We start from the raw sequence: 17,703 nt of genomic DNA, 5'->3' as shown, positions 1-17,703 counted from the left end.
TCTTCCAGCACCCTGTTGAAGGTTCTTGACAAAATTTGATTCCTCCTCTTCTTCTGACACGTGTCCTGACTCATAGTAATCTCCTTTGCCTGAAGCCTTGAAAGCAGCTTCTCTTCTGTCTGATGGTCCTCCTTTCCTCATTTCATAAGTAGTCAGAATTCCGTGCAGCTGTGACATGGTAAGGTTTCGTAGATTCTCTTTTTCTTCTATTGCAGAAACTTTAGATTCAAACCTAGGGGACAAAGATCTTAGAACTTTTTCAACCACAACAGCCTCTTTTATTTCTTCACGCAAGTTTTTCATACAATTAACAATCTCATCTACACGAAGGAAATAGTTAGCCACACTTTCATCATTGTGCATTCTAACATTTTCATACTGAATTCTGAGGGTTTGAAGTTTTGCTCACTTTACCTAGTCATCTCCTTCATAGCTCAGAACAATCTTGTCCCATATTTCTTTTGTGGATTTATACTGCATAATCTTGACGAATTCTGATTGAGATAGACATCCTAATAGAGTATTGATAGCCTTTGCATTTGTTTCATATTGCTTCTTACCAATCGGATCTGTAGGAGTTGCTGAAGGAAAAGTGTACCCTGTATCTATGATATCCCAGACTTCAGTACCAAGAGATTGAAGATAGGCTGTAACTCTTACCTTCCAATAGATGAAGTTGGTCCCATCAAAAATTGGTGGCCTGATTGATGCTTCTCTCTCATAGTTGCTCATGATGATCGATCTTCCTTCAAGCGATCAAGCTTCTTCAGAAGGACCTGCTATGATACCAATTGTTGGAAATAATACTCAGAGGGGTGGTGAATCAGTATTATCAAGTCACTTATTTTCTCTTTTTAAACACAGATCATATACGCTACTTCAGTTAGATAAAACTGCGTATATACGCAACTACAGAGAAGGAAACTCGCGTATGCAATGAAAACTTATAATTTAATTTATCTTACTGATGTTGATCATTAATCTATGTATTAGGATCAAATAAATAGTAACCAGAAACAGTCAAACAGATCTGAAGACAATCACACACACAAGAACACAAGATATAAGGTGGAAACCCAATGTGGGTGAAAACCACCTATTGCAATTCGTCTCTATCTTCTTTTAATTAGAAACTTCTTTTTACAATGTACTGGTGCAGTCCTTTACCAGTATGCAGGCTGCAACCTGCAGAGAGCTACAACCCTCTCTCGTTCTCCAGCTTCTCCTATAAGGGAGCTACAACCCCCTTAGATCTTGCACTAGCCAAGATACTAGTACGTAGGTGCTGGCCTACAGAAGGCTACAACCTTCTCTTTCTTCCAGGGACCACGTTTCATAAATTTTCAGTCTGGATCCATGAACATCAATCAATCATCAAGAATTTCTGCATCAAACAATCTCCTTTTCACCAATTAGAACTGAATCAAGTAGATACTTCTCTGACAGCTGTACCCAAAACTCAGTAACAGTAACCACACACCAAATTCTGAACCCAGAATACTGCAACAATAAATAGAAGCAGCTAGATCACAACTCAAAAGATATACGCTACTTCAATAACCTAAAACCTGCGTGCATACGCTTCTGTGTTTGGAGAAACCTGTGTATATGCTGTTTTTATTCACTGAACCAGTGTGTATACGCGCCTTCACTTTACTAAACCTGCGTACAGATCTATAAAGGATAATTCACTCTTTCAAATATTCAGACCCAGATTATCAGATTTATAGATCAAGCATGCACCACATATAACAGATCAAAATCATACAAAGATACTACCATTCAAGGCTAAAGATTATGACCCATCAATAGAACTTATCCTTCTCTTTGCGCTAAGGTTCCTCTTTCATTCAGATCCATATCTGCACCATAACCTCAATCACCAATTTTAGATCTAGCACTTATTAGATATTCAATTAATTTAGATAATCCTTTGCCAAATGATCTCCTTCCTCTTTTATAGTCTTAGGCCTTTCACAATACCACGGTCCAAAACCATAATAAAATAATACCATGGACCCAATACTTGGGATCAACACTTTTGATGAGATACCATGGTCCAAAACCATAGGTTCAAATACCAAGGACTAACTACCACAAACCAAAAGTAATTTCTCCAACATATACACGCTTTTCCTTGCGTGAGAGTGCGCGTATATGCACACGTGCCTTTGTAACGTCTAACCCGCATGTATGCACGGTTTAGTCTAGATGAACCTGCGTATATGTCTTTTCCTTCATTTTGAAAGCCTGTACTGCCATCAAGGACAACACTTGTGCCATATCTCCAAACTTGTGTCATAATGCCAACAATTTGTCTATTGGAAAGGCATTTTGATTACATTACATATCATCATATTCCTAGATGTAGGAGTACATTGACAAGGGCATTAGCTAATTATGTGTTGGATAGACATTTATGAAACATGTGAAAAGCCAAAACAAATCATTTGTACCATAATAAGCAAGATATATATATCTATATCATATATATATATATATATATATATATATATATGGTGATAATGTTTGATACATCAAAACCCCAAAAAATAATATATGTGTTCATCACATCGGTGGCTCACAGGCCTCATATATATGTGGCGCGCAGGTCTAAAAAATGTTAAATGCTAGACCTAGGAACTAATCAGCATGGTGATTGTAATAGCATGAAACTGCTCATGCAACACGAGTCAGCAATCGACGGATCTGGTCTGATACTCCCACCGTGTGTCTCTGGTACTAGCGAGGGATGTCTCCCACCCGAGCATACTGTGGGATACCACGAGTCAACCCCTCAAGGTTCCTTGCGATCTCCTCATCGTCATCACTCCCCTCCTGGTAAGGAGTGACATAAAATTGGTGGGCAACATGCCTGGCTATCGGGGACATCCCGGTAGGACGCTCTAGTCCAACATCTGCATTGATAAAACAAAATGTTTTAAACACATAAATATATCAAAAGCAACTAAAAAATCACAATTTTTTTTTTTTTTTTTACCTTCACCATTGAAATCCTCCCCATTTGGCAAGGGCATGTTGGGGTCTCCACAGAAGTCGGTACTGCTGTATGTCCAATCCTCCACGATGATCAGCTGTTGTAGTAGCCATGAAAAGAAGGCGGGCCTGTAAGACATATGCTGGCCCCCAGTGATCCTAGGCATCAAATGATTCCAATGGGCCATTCATGGGTATCGCGACATCAACTGATCTACCTTAGTCAGCTGGTACTCGAACAAAGACACTTGTTCCAAGAAAAAGGTCACTAGTACGGTTCTGAAGAAAAATTTCTTCAAATTCCCCACCTTAGCTTTTGTCAGCTGGCGTTTTATGTTGATCTTCATGGCTTTCACACAATTGAATATCGTCGGTGTTGTACAGTCGATGGCATATAGAAATTTCGACTTGTTAGTCTCGTGCACTGCTTGGGACCCCTCCACTCTGTTGATAGTTAATAGTAGCACTCTGAGTGTCAGATCTCACACAATCACAATATCAATCTTGTCACTCTTGGATTTGAGGGCTTCAGGGAAATTTTTAGCAAGTAGCATGGATATGCTTGCCCCAATTGGTTGTGACCCATATAGGCTGACTGGTTCCCCTCTCCGAGACAATCCTGTGATGAAATATGTGTTTGAAGTTTCTAACTCTAGCTCCTGTTCACCAATGATGAATATTTCCCATTTTATGTCCCAGAGACTAATCAGGTATCAAAGCAGCTTATGTTAGGCCCGCATCCCTGGTGTGAGAAAGAACTTGAGGAGCCCACAATTCCTTAAAGCATTCAACTAATTTGGATCATTAAGTACCTGAGTGTCCACATCTTCGTGCCCACATTCTTTCTAGTCTACCATTTTCGACGATTCTTTCCTGCAAAAACCATGCATTCAAGTGAATAATCATTTATGGCCAATAAAATTTGGATTCCAACGGTGGTTTTGAGAGGAAAATGCATTTTTCCTTTTTCACGGCGTCGGTGCACATGTTTTAAAAATAGTTGTGCCGATGATGTGATTAGGCATTTTAATTACCATCGACTGGTGTGACTCCATGCCTAGAACTTGCGCTGACTAAGGGTGAATTTTTTTTGCCAAAACCTCTCTTAGAAATCCAAAAAATGGATGAAAATAGGAATAAATAGTATATAAATGGACCTTAGGGACTTGGCTCTTACCTGCAACTGGCAGCTCGGCGAACGACCTCCCAAATCCCCTCCAATATGCTCCAGAAAAATTAGGGCAAAAGTGGGTGAAAAGATTTTCACAGCAAGGTAAAATGGTAAATGGTAAAAAATATTTACTTTTCCTTCCTTTTATTCAATTTTTTCATGAAATATTAGGGTTTTTAAGGTATTTTGACCTATTTTGCCTCAAGAACTAGATAATTCACTTTACCCTTTTTGCACAACAATAGCTGATGGATGTTCGACGATGATGCCAAGTCACATTTTAGCTCTTTTCTCGACTCATAAAACTCAAATGAAAATATTGCTGAGTATTTTTCCCTTTTGACTTGTAAAAGAGAGTAAAATGGGGGGTTCGCTTTCAAGCTCTTTTATGACCCTTTAAACATGAAAATATAGCCGAGCCCTCATCATTTTGAACTCATTAATGGATGTGAAACGTCGTGCACCTAGTATACATTTATCCCTTTTTTGGGCTAGGATGCACTATTTATGAAAAAAGTACTCCTTGACTGAAATGGTCAAGCGGTTCTCTCAAGTATCATTTTCTACCTTTTCGGACTCAAGAGACACCAATGTATGAAAAGGGACAATATGGAGTTTTCTTTTCCATGTCTTTTTCAAACTCTCTAAACATGAAAAATATATCGAGTTACATCTTTGTCAAGCTCATTAAAACATACAAATGACAACAAATTTGTCACCATGATGAACATGAGCTTCTCCTTCCTTGGGCTTATTAAATTTACTAGGTCAGATTCATCCGAAGGATGAACTTATAGTGCAAGCATATGCTATCCCCTTCAATCTTGCGATTAAAAAATAATTTGGGTACCTGCCAAGAATGGTGGGGGAAAATTTGGAAATCCAATCGGTTATGTTGGCAACTCGCTCTTAAACATGACACTTTATGCTTTGTGTCAGGATGGGATATCCTCCTTTTTTCATTGACCTTCTTGGGTTGGGCCATTCATTTTTTCCTTCCATTTGATCTCTGCCACGTCATCATGACCATCGATCCTATGGATCCAAAATTTGCCAAACTTCGAGTCATGTCGTCAATATGTTCAAGAGTTGTCCTTCTGCAGTTACACTTACCCATGATTCTTTGTATCATCCAAAATCATTTTTCATCCCTTTGTCTTGCGTCGACGATGTGGGACACATTATGGCCCTCCTTCGACACGATTGCTTCCTATCGACTTTAGCTCATTATCTCGGAAGTTGACCAAGAGATTCCCTTCTGATACCTTAGAGATTGCATGCCCTAATGGCAAGTTCTTCACACTCGATGACAAGTTCACATCATTGGCTTTTAATCAAGTGATTTCACAAGTGTTTGAATTCAGTTCCTTTATTCACATTCCATGACTTGTGTTGATAGTACCTTGAGGACCATTGTCTTTATTGGTGGTTTCTCTCGTGCTTGTTAACAGTTTACATCATTGGCTGGTAATCAAGCAATTTTCTAGCATGTTCAATGTCAACACATCTATTCACATGTTAGAATTTGTACTTTGATCGGGTCATGTTGGAGCGCAAGACCTTGGGCTCAGATTACAGACATCTAGGTTACAAGGCAGTGTGACATGATTATGTTGATATAAATGTCTCTCTTAGATGGATGGCTACGACCATACCATGATTTATCATATGTGATCCTTCTCATTATTGGATGGCTGCATCCATGCCATAATTCATGTATCATTTGACATAGTTTTTAGTAATGTATATGTAATTGTACTTGCTTGCCGGTTTTCCACCGACAGACTCTGGTTCCCCACACTGATTCATAAAGCATTTCATCCCTCATTCTAGTTCGGCCTTCACGCTTTAGGGGGCATCTGTTACACATCATATTGTCACTGTCCATGTACTCCCTATTCCTTTATCTTGGAGGACCTCTACAATGAACCCTACATGCTTTCCCTTCATGAAGAAACTCCCATTGTGTCCCTCTTCATGAGAAAAACAATTCCCTTTTGCACCATTTCCCAGAAATCTTCTATTTTTTCCAATTTACAAGACTAGGGCTAATGACCCTTCTCATCCTCATGCCAATATGCAAGGATTAACACTTTCCCTAGCGCCGACCAGAGAGACTGAGCTTTGTTTCAGCTGCGTCGATCCTCTTTTGGAAATATTTTTAAATAAGGAGCCAAAGCTTCCAGCTCTAAAATCTTCGTAACAGAAGTCTGGTAAATGGTTGAGCCGGATGGAATCGAGGATGTCAGTTTGGGCTCTTTCCCCTATAAGCATGGAACTACCTCAAGATATAAGACCTTATCCCATGAGAAGAGGAACCATCTCCCATCCATTCATGCTATATAAGCCTCCCTTTTTCCCAAGCACAAGCTAGTGCTAATGCTGGTGTGCTAGTGCTAATTAAGTTTGGAGTAAACAACAAGCTATTCATAGTTGTAGCTCTCTAGTTGTGTGTGAGGGAGAAGTGTGAATTTGGTTTAGTGTGAAGCCTAAAGGGAAGAGCCTTAAAACTATCATTGTTCAGGCCATCATGGAATGATAATGGAAGTGTGTGGGATCTTGGTTTTGTCAGAGGAGAACAACAATGTTAAGACAATGGTTGTAATCTCTTCTTGATTTAATATATATGTAACTATCGATTGATTTCCTACATAATGTGTCACCTCACATGTTTATGGCTTAATGTTTCTTGACTTGTTAAGTAGGTTGAATTACAATTTGTCTATTATCACAGTTGTTTTTGCTATTGTTTACTTGTTTCAGGTGTTAAAAGAAGGAAATAGGAGATAGCTGAAGCGAGCAAGCAAGGTCATCACCAAACGGGATAAGCATACTAAGAGGTAGGCCCTCCTAATTGGTTCTAACCTAAGGAAATATTCCATAGAATGTATCGGTTGTGGCTAGACCCATATCAGGCTAGAGGAATTGTTTGTGTCCACACTCATAATTTTACTTCACCACAACCATAGAGTACATTCAAAATGTGCTCCGCTACACACTCCACCCCACAAAATGTGGAGTCTTTGCCAAAATCTAGTCCAAGTTGAGCTATGCCCAACAAGCCCCCAACACTCACATGTGACTCGTCCCAAGTTACTTAGATGATTTTCCTCTAATATTCAATGTAATCTTGTTGAATTGATGCATAATGTTTGTGACTTGCTTCTCTTCACTGTACACTTCCTCCAAAAGTGTTTCTATCACTAGTCTCGTAGCCTTCTACATCACTGCCTATTCTCTCTATCGAAGCTCTTGAAGCTTCTCATCCACTGCTTGGGACAGTTGGAGAGCCTTATTTGTACATGGTTGAGTTCTCTCTGTAAGAGTCTGCTTTTCCTTCCTCAGCTCCTCTATCTTCTTCTGGAGGGAATTTCCCTCATTGACCTTTACAAGCTTATGTGATATTGGTAAGGTTCTCACAATTGCCTGAATCTCCTCCAGTTGTTACTACTTTTGCTGAATATCCTCTTGTAGTTTCTAAAAATTTGGATCTTCCTGCAACGAATTCCAAATATGTAAGATCTCATCCAATAGCTTCCCACAATCTGCCACGACTGGGTTCAGCCCTTGATAAGGCAGCCTTGTGATTCTCCATATTAACATCGTATCGATAGGGATCCTCTTCCCCATCCATAGGCATCCATCATGCACTAGCACGAGCATTTGTCTCACACAAACTATGCTCCCTTGAATTCTTTTGAAGTGTGGCACATTCAACATATTCAACAATCCTGACCGCATTAATCCATCTGCCCACTATTGCAGTTCTAACCTTGTCAGACCCCTCTCAGGGTAGTGAACTTGTTTTAAGTATTTTTTTGGTGAAAACTGTGGATATTTATTTCTCTCATTGAAATCATTGTCTACAAGCTTTAGCTGTGGAATATTTACAAGGTTTTCTCCAATAAATCGCAATAACTCCAGTAACAAAGGTGTGAAGGTGCCATACTTTGCATCCTTCGACTTTGTCATTGGTTATGCATCTGGTTTTCTTGGTGGAATATACGGTGGGAGAGGCAATGAAAACACTTCACCATCCATTTCCATTTGCACTTGTTCTACTTCTTCCTCACTATCTCTCACATGTTAAAGCTCTTTCTGAGGCTCAACAGGTCTCTTTTCTTGTTTCTTCTTCGTTCTCTTCTCTTTGGTCATTTTCTTTCGCAGAGATCTCCGCTCTTTACATGATGATGATGCTGCTACAGGCATTTTATTTATGATTCCATGACTCAAGCTAAGCCATTCTCACTTAATAGATGAATAAATTCTTCAGGCATCATATGATAGTGAAAATTTCTATAAATTCTCCGCAATAGCAATGCTCAAACTCTTAGGATAGAAAAGTGAAAAATCTAAACAAGACACAACTTTTTATAACAAATATGAATTTCTGATCCCATAATTAGCTTAGATTGTGTCCATTAATTGCATATCTATCACTAGATCCACATAATATGTCCTCATAAATGGATCACTATGTGAGTTTCAACAACAACTTTCCTTTTTAACGATCATATTTTCTCGATGAACTTTGACGCATCCCGTATTATGGCGAAGCAACCCCTCTTATGTCGAGGCCCCTACGAACTTAGACATAATCCAAAATGTAGCGAAGTAACTTCCTACGTCAAATATCTCTTTGCAGTGTAGTTTATAGTCTAGTGCCCACTTTCGACTGTAGCTGGCACTAAGACTTTTCTCCTTTCTTTAGAGCAAAGTTGTAGGGGTAGGCTTGTCCCTGTACAACTTCAACCTACTGCCATTTACTCTTCCTTAAACCAATTCTCCATTTAATTTTGTTAATTGAATTGTGCATCCATCAGTAATATGCTTGATAATGTATGGGCCCAACTAATGCATCTTGAATTTTCATTGAAATTTTACATACTCACTGTCATAAAGGAGAAGAAGGTCTCGTACCTGGAACTTCTTCTCCTTAATATGTTTGTCATGCCGGGTCTTTACTCTTTCTTTCTTTACCTACTGATGGAATCCTGCTATAAATCTATCTTCCTCCAAAGCAAGCAGTTGTGACTTTCTTTCCTCCATTATATAAGGGTCTTCCATATCTGTAAAATTTGTGATCCTCAAGCTAGGCACGATCTACTCCATGGGAATCACAACTTCTTGCCGATAAACTAACCTGAAGGGTGTCTGATGACGAGCCTCATTATTGGGTAACTATATTGATCTTAATCCACCTCCAGGTTAGTTAAATCAACTCTTCTCACAATTTATTACATATTTCAATTGTATTTTGTTTAATGAGATGAGTGAAAGTGAGATATTATGCCTAGTGGACTAATGTGCATTAATTACAGGTTTTTGAGAGAAAATCATGAAAATTTTGGCTAATTAAAGGCTAAAACTTGAATGAGACAAGGAGGAGATATTGTAGGAGGTAAATCCTCCTCATTTACTCCTCACTCATTCGAATATTCCTCCAATCACACTAGCTCAGAGAATAAGAAGCCAAGTCATGGAGATCAAAAGGTAGCCGAGCAAGTGACAGTTAAAGAGCTAGTTTATCTCGAGTTTGGGAGCTGACCCTCCCTAGTTTTAGGGAAGTCATTGGAGACTTCATTTTTATAAATAAATAGGCCTAGAGCCTCATTAGGATTTGATTTTTTGTTGTAAAAACACTAGTCATTTTCGAGTTCAAGACTCGTGGAAGACATTATTATGTAATTTTCTAATTTGATAATGAGAATGAGCATTTCCTTTATCCAGCACTCACTCATAGGGCTGAGGCTCTTGGGTTAGGGCCCAACCCTAGTAGCAAAGGAACCTCTTCTTGTATTGGCATGTTTAGTTTATTTCATAATTGAATTGTCTTTAGAATTATTTCATTGCAAGTAGTTGTAGATTTGATTAGTTTGCTTCCATTTGTATTTTACTTCAGCAGTAGCTTAAAAGAGACAAAGGATCATCAGAAAGCTGTCAGTAGGTGGTTTTGGCCTCACTCCTTCCTTCAGGGATCATGTTTTGAGGAAAGAACTCCTATGCATCCCCAAAAAGAAAAAATTCTACTTTCTCATCGAATTTAGGATTTTTCTGTACTTAGTCCAGCATTTGATCATTTTGCAAGAGTAGGATTTAGTTATTATTTCTTCTATATTCAATATTAAATTATATATCATCAATGTTTCATCTCATTCTGGATGTTTTCCTCATGCGTGAAGCAGGCAACTAGCTCATGAAATTATGTTTTCCCTAGTTAATTGAAATCCTTCTTGTTTACATGATTTTTGGCTAAATGTCAATGTTTGATGCAGTGTAGGTGTTTCAAAAGTACATAGAGATTTCATGATCAACAACCTCATTCCAAATTCATCCACCCATGATAATTCCTTCCTTTCACTAAAACCCTCACCAATTTCATCATTTCACAAGAAAACTTCTCCAAGCATGTTGAGCAAATCTATCCATCTCCCAACTTTGGTTTTTACCTTTGAAGGAGTCCTAGGCACTCCCTTGCCTAATTTCATCCACCAACCACCTTCCCTAAGCCTACCATCACCTTCAACATCCCTCCTTTTTCTCTTGGATGTATCTTGTAGAAATATAGGGGATCCTATAGGTTTTTAGGACATCCTGTAGTGGCCTGTTTTGAGGCCAAATTGAAGAAAAAGCCTCTAGGAAGCTAGAAAAAGTCCCCTGCTTGTCTCCAAATACTTCTGACCATTCACCATCATCCCTCATCCACCTGCCACTTCATCAAAAGAGATTATCTTTCACACTTTCACATTAAAAATGACAAGAAGAAAAACATATTTTATTCATTTACATGCACAACAGTAGAATGTTTGATGTTTTGAATTTGAATGCTTAAGAAAGTAGGATTTCATCCATGTTAACTTAGAATTCTTTTGAAGCAAAGCCTCTTAGCAGTTAGTTATAAAATGATGTGTTTTAGCATTTGATTTCAGTCTTTTTCCTTACTGCAGTAGACAAGCTTTCTCTTAGTGTAGATTTCTTTTTTCCTCATTGGTAATCAAGCTCCTTCTAAATCCATAGAAGTTTGGTCTGAGAAACCTTAGTGGTATATTGCCAGCTTAGTAGTGACAAAGAGTAGGCCCATCACATTTACTTGTGTATACAACACTGCCACCTCCAAGTTTGTATGAACCCCGGGTTGATGAAGTAAAGTTGGTAGCCCCAGGAGTTGCAACATACTTGTTGCAATACTGGTGCTCATCACTTTTTGGCATTGTTTCTAGGGAGGTGTCTAAGTAATATGTGATTATTGATTTATTTCTTCCATTTCTTCTCTTTTATATTATGCTATTAGCTTCATTTGCAAAAGTAATTTAGATTGCTTTCTTTTCCATTCAACATTCTTTACTTTCCTTTCCATTCTGCATTCTTTATTTTCTTTCCCATTTTGCAAGTTAGTTTTCATTCAAGCAGTTAGTTTTCATTTAGTCTGCAATTTCAATACTGCAATTATTTTCAAAGCTTGAAGAAAAGCACAAAACAAAACCAAAAACACTTTTTTTCATGCCTTGTAGGAATAGGGATAACTTAGGAATTTTTTTTCCAAATACTCCCACCACTTCAAACAACCAAGCTTCCCCCTTCTTCGGTGGCTATGAATTAGAGGCACCCTTAGGTGAAAAACCAGAGATATTTGAAGAACCTACAAGGGGAGAAGAAGAAGAAGAACCCATTCCAACTGACCCAATGGTTGAGAATAGAAATGATAGAGGAAATAGCGAAAGAGTTGAGGGCGTCTTTCCCATTAGAGAAACTAATGGGGATACCAAGATGAAGAATATAAGCCCCTCTTCTCTTTGACATTTCCATGGCCTTACCTTAGAAGATCCAAACACTTTATTTTTTGAGTTTTTTGTCATATGCAGGACCTATGATTACACCAATGATGAGCAGAAGTTGAAACTATTCCCATCCACTCTTAAGGATGCAACTTTGCACTGGTTCATGGGTTTACTTGGGGATAGCATCACAACTTAAGCTCAGATGCAGCAAGCCTTCAACAAAAAGTATCGAGAATAAGTATGCAACTTTGCACTGGTTCATGGGTTTACCTGGGGATAGCATCACAACTTAAGCTCAGATGCAGCAAGCCTTCAACAACAAGTATCGAGACTACTGAAGGTCCAAAGACACTAAGGAAGAAATTTTTAGGATGACCTTAAGGCATGATGAATCCCTAGAGGATTATGAAGAAAGATTCCAACTTAGCTACAAAAGGACCAGGTGTACACTTGACCCTGAGTCACTGAAGCTAGTCTTGCTTAGATGGGTAAGGGAAGATCTTCTGGATACCCTAAACGTGCTAGTAGGAGAAGACATCTACTAGCTACCCTATGAATATATCAAGACAGTCTTTAGAAACCATTTTAGGGCAGCTAGGAAACAGGGTAGGGGTAGTCAACCTATGGTAAGTCCATCCTCTTCCACTACATCCTTCCAGGGTGAAATTGGAAACATGCTAGAAGATTTCAAGAGTGAGATGCTGCAAACCGTTGCCCTCCATATGGACACTATGCACATTAAGAGAAAACAGGAGGAAGCAGAGAGAGCCTTAGCAATTTTCTTCCCAAGATGCATAAGGAGGCACCTGAGGAATGAATGTTTATTGAACTTGACTAAAGTCTTCTCAGTCTTTGAATAAAACCACTCCACAAACAAGTTCCCTTCTCTTCCTGGACTAAAAGTGGTATATTAGGGAGCTGAAGGGGTGACTGAACAACTCTGCTACATAAATCAAAGGAGATCTCATGGGCCTTGGCTATACTAGTAGGGCATGCAACGTTCACCCCATGCCCATTACAACCCCAACTAGACCACATCCATTCCCTTTTGGGGGCCCCCTACTACTCCTTCCTGGTCTACACCTCCTCCTTGGTCCTTTGCACCTCAGTATCATTCCCAACCGACCAGCTAGTCATTTCATCCATATGCTATGCCACAGCCTCAGTGGAATGCACCATCCTAGGGGAGGAGGCCCCCATATAATAATGCTCTAGCTTTATTGCCTCCACCACCTACTCAACCATAACTTTTACACCTTTCTCCACCTAAAAAACACGATATGCCTGCCCAGTCAAATCCGACCTGAAAAAAAGACAGGCACAACAAGTATAGAGTGAAGATACATCCTATCCTGTTTAGAAAATCTTCGGCAAAATCACATAACCAATCTTTTGTCGATGCGTTTCGAACCAACCAGTGTGGTTCATCGTCAGGACAAGTTGAAGAACCAATCCGGCTTAGCTTGATTAAATAGAGTGTGCAGAGACTCCAACGGCTATAATGCCAACGGCTAATTTTGACCTAATGATCCTGGTCAAACCACTAATTTAGTTATTAACATTCTTAGAGATAGCTAAAACAGGTAAATAAAGGAATTCATTTGTTAATTTAAAACCAAATAGATATAATATTATTATTAGCTCAAATATTAAGAGAATTCATAATATAATATTCATATCTAATATATATATTTTTAATTATAATGGTCATTAATAAATTATATCTCGTATAATAGTTCATATTTATTAAATAATCTATATTTATTATTATTCTAAGAATAATAGTGATTTATTACCATTTATGGTAATAAATCACTATTATTCTTAGAATAATAATAAATATAGATTATTTAATAAATATGAACTATTATACGAGATATAATTTATTAATGACCATTATAATTAAAAAAAAAATATATTAGATATGAATATTATATTATGAATTCTCTTAATATTTGAGCTAATAATAATATTATATCTATTTGGTTTTAAATTAACAAATGAATTCCTTTATTTACCTGTTTTAGCTATCTCTAAGAATGTTAATAACTAAATTAGTGGTTTGACCAGGATCATTAGGTCAAAATTAGCCGTTGGCATTATAGTCGTTGGAGTCTCTGCACACTCTATTTAATCAAGCTAAGCCGGATTGGTTCTTCAACTTGTCTTGACGATGAACCACACTGGTTGGTTCGAAACGCGTCGACAAAAGATTGGTTATGTGATTTTGCCGAAGATTTTCTAAACAATGTTATCGATCATAGAAGTCTAAATTCCTTAATAACATCCTATCCTACTTATGATGTGGAGATTCAGGAAATCAACTTGAGATATGGGAGAGTACTCCCGGAAAACCAACCTCTACCTCCACCTAGGGAGAGTGAGGAAGAAAGCGAGGAAAGCATGCCTAAAGTAAATCCACCACCCTTTCTTGAGAGATTAACTCAACCACTCCAGCCTACCCCAGAAGAGACTGAACTTATGGGAGAATTGAAAAATCTATGTGTCAAAATTCCACTTCTCCAAGCCACAAAGGATGTACCTATTTACAACAATTTGATTAAGGAGAAGTGCTTCAAACATCGAGGGAGGTGAAAAAGAGACACCCCTACCATTAATGTCATTGGACATCTGTTCGACTTAATGTTGGGGTAGGTAATTTTCCCAAAGTATTAGGACCTTGGAATCCCTGTAGTAGATGTGCACATCAATGGCACCATTGTCCCACATACTTTGATTGATGTTGGGGCTACCATTAATGTGATGACTAAGGACATCATGCTCAAGCTCAATCTCGAGGGTACATTTGGAAAGACCACAATAGTCTTGCAGTTTGCAGACCATTCCACAGTGACCCCTGTGGGGATTGTGGAGGATGTGATGGTTTCAATTGTATCTTGGGAGTACCCTGTAAATTTCCTAGTTCTCCAGCCTAAGGCCAAGATTACTGGTTACCCTCTCATCCTTGGGAGGCCCTGGTTAGCCACTGCCAATGCCTACATCAGTTGCAGGGCTAGAAATATGACTATAAAAAATGAGCATATGTCCAAGCAGTTAGTCTTGTACCCTCATACTCAGCCATATCTCAAACATGACTTACCTTTATGGCTGGAAGAGGAGGAAGAAGATGAAGTTTATTCAGCCCAACTTTATACCTTAGAAACAACCATGTGAGGAGGACAACCAGATGAAGATGATTCGATTGAACACATACTCCAAAGTGTAACTGCTAGTACACTGTCCTTAGAGGAAGTAGTAAAAGAAACCCAGAACAACCATCACATTGATCTATGCTTAGCTTATTCAAACCCTACCCGTGTCAAAACCATAGAATTCAGCCCTGTACAAACCTTGAAAATCAACCCATCTCTTTCTGTACACCAAGAAGCAAAGTTGTGCAACATGCTAAAGGAACATCTGGATGCCTTTCTTGGAGTTACAAGGAAATGAAGGGAGTGCACCCCTCGGTGTGTACTCGCCACATTTATATCAAAGAAGGTTGCAAAGTAGTCTGATAACCCCAAAGGAGAATGGATCCAGCTCTCAAGGATATAGTCAAAGAAGGACTGCAAAAGATGCTAGATGCAAGATTCATTTACCCTATCTCAAACAGTGAGTAGGTCTCTCCTTTGGTGTTGGTTCCAAAGAAAAATCGGAAGTGGAGGATTTGTGTCAATTACAGAGAGTTAAAAAAAGCAACAAAGAAGGTCCATTTCCCTCTACCTTTCATTGACCAAGTGCTAGATGGCCTGGTAGGGAAAAGGTTTTTCTCTTTCCTAGATGGGTTCAACAGGTACAATTAAATCCAAATCAGCCTGGAAGACCAGAATAAAACCACCTTCACTTATCTTTGGGGTACTTTCACCTATAGGGTCCTTCCATTTAGCCTATGCAATGCCCCTGCCACTTTCTAGAGAGCAGTCCTAAGTATCTTTGTCGAGCTAGTCCATGATGCAGTAGAGATTTATATGGCTGATTTCACACCCTATGGGTGTGATTTACAGGAGGCTCTATCCAACATAGGTAAGGTGCTGAACAAATGCATTGAAATGAACCTGTCCCTTAGTCCCTAAAAATGTGAGTTCTTGATGACTGCAGGGATTTTTCTAGGTCATTCAATATCCCAGCAAGGATTGTAGGTGGACCCAAACAAAATAGTCGTCATCCAAAGGGTCCCACCTCTGCAAAAGTAGAGAGATGTTAGAAGTTTTCTAGGTTTAGCTGGATACAATCAGAAGTTTATAAAATACTCCGCAAGTTAGCTTCTCCTTTATTAGATGGTTATTTTTATTACAACAATTTGATCTAACCATTGTTGATAAGCCTGGCAATGAAAATGTTGTTGCATATTTTTTTGTCCAGATTAACTTTGCCTACAAGGGAGGAAATAATGGTTGATGATAAGTTATTAGATGAACACTTATTCGCCATTTCAGTTCTCTCTCCATGGTTTGCTGACATAGAAAACTATTTGGTGTCAGCACATTTCCCACCGACTTTGTCCTCCAAAGAGAAAAGAAATATTGTGAGGAAGAGCACCCCATTCCCTTGGATTGGGGTAAACCTCTTCAAACTAGGCTTGAATAAAATTCTGAGAAGATGTGTCAGGGAGGAGGAAGTCTTTGACATCCTTTTGACCTGTCATGATGGGCCTTGTGGAGGTCACTTTGTAGCCAAGAGGAGAGCATTCAAGGTGTTACAAGCTGGTTATTATTGGCCCACTCTTCATCAGGATGTGAGGAGGTATACTAGTCAATGTGATCGATGCCAAAGGATCGGAAAACCTACTCCAAGGGATGAAATGCCTTTGCAACCTCAAGTTAATTTTGAGCCATTTGACAAGTGGGGCATGGATTTCATTGGAGCTATTGACCCTCCATCTAAGAAAAAGAAGTACAACATTGTGTGCAATGACTATTTGACCAAGTGGGCTAAAACCAAGGCAATCAAGGCAACAACAGAGGAGAAGGTGGCTGAGTTCTTAAGGGAACATGTATTTTACAAGTTTGGGTACCCTAGAGAACTGGTCACTGATCAGGGCAGCCAATTTACATCCAACATGATTGAAGACTTGTTAAGCCAAAATAAGATCAAGCATAGAATCTCCACTCCCTATCACCCACAAGCTAATGGGAAAGTGGAGGTGACCAACAGAGCGTTGGAGGGCATTCTGACCAAAGTATTTAGCAACAACAGAAAATATTGGGCAAATAGATTAGGTGAGGCCACCTGGGTCTACAATACCACCTGGAATACAACCACTGGATTCACACCCTATGAGTTGGTCTATGGGAAGAAGGCCCTGCTGTCCATTGAATTTGAATACAATACATTGAGGATGGCAACCCAACTAGATCTAGATCTCAATAGTGCACAAAAAGAGAGATTTCTCTAGCTAAATGGGTTAGATGAGTTTAGAATGTAGGCCCTCCTGCACACAGAGGTGACTCAAATTTAAAGGAAGATCTGGCATGACAAGAACATCAATGACAAACAATTTCAAGAAGGTGATTGGGATTTGTTATATGATTCCATATATATAGACTTTAAGAGAAAGTTAAGGACTAAATGGTTAGGGCCTTATGTCATAGAGAGATGTCATGATAATGGTTCAGTACAGATTAGAGCCATAGATGCAGATTATATTCCTTTACTTGTTAGTGGGCACAGATTGAATGTTTACAAGAAGCCATTGTCAAAGCAAGAGTTTGTTGATGGTATCAACAAAATAGTGATGGTGGTGGACCAAGTCTCAGC

Source organism: Pinus tabuliformis, chromosome 2_2 (assembly GCF_031772625.1).
Source record: "Pinus tabuliformis cultivar Carrire ecotype Pingquan chromosome 2_2, CPIR1, whole genome shotgun sequence".
Classification (NCBI taxonomy): domain Eukaryota; kingdom Viridiplantae; phylum Streptophyta; class Pinopsida; order Pinales; family Pinaceae; genus Pinus; species Pinus tabuliformis.
This window is presented reverse-complemented; position numbering follows the sequence as displayed.